The 3,243-nt window shown below is 50.8% G+C and overlaps 1 pseudogene; it reads left to right on the forward strand.

The window, feature by feature from the left end:
• The first annotated feature begins 1,980 nt into the window (after positions 1-1,980).
• On the forward strand, positions 1,981-2,089 carry LOC137379304 (U2 spliceosomal RNA; annotated as a pseudogene).
• The last annotated feature ends 1,154 nt before the right edge of the window (positions 2,090-3,243 follow it).

Raw genomic sequence — 3,243 nt, forward strand, 5'->3', positions numbered from 1 at the left:
CAAAGGAGCACGAAGGAGTCCGACACCAAGTTGACACAGAGCTTTGCGCAGAGCTTGGAGCCCACCCATCCTTTCCAGCATGGAAGTGGTGGCCAACTCCATAAGCATAATCGTTGACCCAACTGTGATACAGTACCTGATGGCTGATGTCTCAGCTTCCATTGCAGCTCCAGCAGCATCTAAATGCTGCAAAGGAAGCTTGGACTACTGCCATCATAACCCTGGATACCAGTGTACAAAGGGGCATCCAGGGCATCACAGCACTCCGACAAACTGCTCTCCAACAGATCTGCTCCCTAAAGATCCTTTGCATTTATGGCCTCCTGCTGAGAGCCCTTATTTCACCCATCTCTCCTACCTTTTCTAGCAACTTGTCTGGCTCTGCCTGGCTCCTGCTCATTCTCCCAGTCATGCTCAATGCCAAAAGGAAGCCAAACTAGGCCACCCATATCTGGCAGTAACTGGTTTATGCAGAAGCCTTGCAGTCAACAAGATCTGCCACGTCACTCCCAGTAGACTTTTGCAACTTGAAACAACTATGGATATTACCAAATGATTGTAGAATTCCAGCAACAGGCAGAAGAAATAGACCAGCATCTAGCCTGTAAGTAATTGATAATCTCTTTAAATATCACTGATGGGAGTGTTGTTCATGCTACTTAACACATGTTCGACTCTACGAGGCTAAGAAATGGCATTAGCTGGAGCTCCAAAATGGCAACACATTGATCGATGTCATGAGCTGCCTACTCCTCATACCTCCAATGGATCTTAGCTGCACGCGCTAACACCCTCACAATATGGTGTCAACCATGATTCACCGCAGAAGTGTGTGCGCAGGCATTGGGTGCCATTTTGGTCTCAGAATGGCACCCAAACAACGGGCACCACTGTGCCAATTTTCACGCCCAGTAACTCGCAACCAACAGTGTAATATTTTATAAGTTAATTATTACATACTGACTGATTTCCGGTGGCACTGTTCATGATAGGTTGGAGATTATGCTGCTGTATAAGGACAGGAACATTTAAACATGCAGTGAGCAATATATTATTCTGATGTTAAAGTGCAGTTTAATGTGTCCCTTTTAGGCCAATAACTGTGTCTTACTAGGAAACTTCGAAGCTAATTGTTATTTGGCAGATCTTTGATCAGTTAGAGATCAAAGGGGTTTTTGTTTTGTAAATCCAGTTTAAATGTCATTCATGGCGATATTTTCTGTTTGGGAAGATTAAATTTCAGTTGGCAGCTCAGAAGCACCCAGCATTTCAAGACTGTTTCTCATTTTTAGGATTTTTAGCCCCCAACGGAGGCGAGCAGAGAGACAAGCGGGTGCTAAAAGCCACGGCCACTGGCTGGTCTGCCAATTTGCCAGTACCATCCTGCCCCTGGGCCATTTTCCTCGAGGCGGGATGGTGGTGGGGGGGTGGGGTGGGGGCAGCAGCAAGTGGCAGGTTGCCAATTAAGACTCTTCAAAGGCCTATTAAAACCTATTGTCTGGAAAGTTCCAGTCAGCCTCAAGGCCCCCAAGGCATCAGGGATTAGGCTGGTTGCCTGGAGGCAACCTTCCAGCGGCAGGGGCGTGGCCAGCACTCCAGGCAGGCTTTGAGGCCCTCCCACTTGCCTGGCTTCAGCTGCAGCCACAGGCCACCCTTTGGAGGGGTTTCCCACTCCACAATCCCCCTTCACAATGGTGGCCCGGCTGCTGAGTCTATTTTTTAATTAAAAGTTTAAAAAGTTGTAGAGAGGTCACCTGCATCTTGAGGCACCCGTGCTCTCTTAATTGAAAAGGCAACCTGCTGCTTCGCCAGTGTTGGAGGGCCTCTTATTGGCCTGCCCTCTGGCCACTAATTGGCCAAATCAGGGAAAATCACTGCTGGGTGACTCTTCCCCACACAGTGTAGGGTTGTGACTCCCATTAAACCCCAATGCCAAACACTGACCCAAAGACTCCTGTGGGGCTCCCTGACAACCTCCCCAAAATTTCTCGGCCTTTTGGCTAAGATCAAGTGTAGTATCTGTTCTTATCAGTGCGTACTTGGTTGAGAAGAGACCATGATCATTGCCTTTTGATCCTGGGGAAGCTTTGAGAAAAATGGCTATAACCAATCTTCGAGCTTCGGGCCAGGGAGTGCGGAACACCGTTCGGGTGGTCGTGAAGGACAAGGAAGGAGATGCACCGGTCGATCGCACCTTCTTCATCAAGAAAATTCTCTTCGATTGCTGCGGATTTCAAGCGACGGACGTCTTCTGCCTGCAGGATTTCCCCAGCAGCGGATACTTCGACGTGACATTCCGGAACGTGGCAGGATGCATCAAGTTCCTGAAGGCGTTCAAGGAGAAAGGGGACCGGGCGCCACTGTCGATCCTCACAGCGGAGCCGCTCTTCACGCTTCCGTCACAACGGGACCGGGTGGTGACGTTTCACCTCTACAACCCCCATGTTCCGGTGGTGGATGTACTCACCTTTCTCGCCAGATACATCGAGGTGGCCGGCAGCATCACTGATGTCAAGGACCCCTCTGGGATTTGAACCAGCAAGCGGCAGGTCAAGGTGACCTTGAACGTCGATCCCAGTGGAGCCATCATCCACCCTCCCTCCAGCTTCGCTATCGGGGGAAGTCGAGGCTTCTTGGTCGACGCTGGGAAGCCCAGAGTTTGCCGCACCTGTGGCAAATCTGGTCACGTGGCGGCCAACTGCAGCACGGTTGTTTGCAAGAACTGCAAGGAGGAAGGCCACCAGACCAAGAACTGTAAGCAGACTAAGTGTTGCAACTTGTGCGGTGCGGCAGGCCATCTCTACAAAACCTGCCCCAAACGCTGCCTCAGTTATGCTCAGGCGGAAAGGTCCAAGGAAAGGCCAGGAGAAGGTTCAACGAAGGCGTCCGGTGTTCGAAAGGAGACCAGCAACCTTCTCCGCAGTGAGGAACTTCAACCTGAGAAGGAGAAGGAAGGGGAGGCAGCTGAAATCAGCGACCCAGCACCTACCCTGCGCTCGGAAACCCCTCCTCCACAGACAGAATCAATGGAGGAGGAGGCAGCAGATGGACAAACAGGTCAGTGGCAAGTGGTCCAGAGGAAAACCACAAAGAAAAAACATCCCAAAGCGGAACAGGCCACCACCCAAACCAGTGGCAAGAGGAATCAGACTGAAACAGCTCCTCTTCACTGGACGAGGGAATGCTGGAACGACAGCCCCTTCAAAAGAGGCGGCAGAACTCCAAGGAGATGGAAGATAAAGC

This window comes from Heterodontus francisci, chromosome 17 (assembly GCF_036365525.1).
Source record: "Heterodontus francisci isolate sHetFra1 chromosome 17, sHetFra1.hap1, whole genome shotgun sequence".
In the NCBI taxonomy this organism is placed as follows: domain Eukaryota; kingdom Metazoa; phylum Chordata; class Chondrichthyes; order Heterodontiformes; family Heterodontidae; genus Heterodontus; species Heterodontus francisci.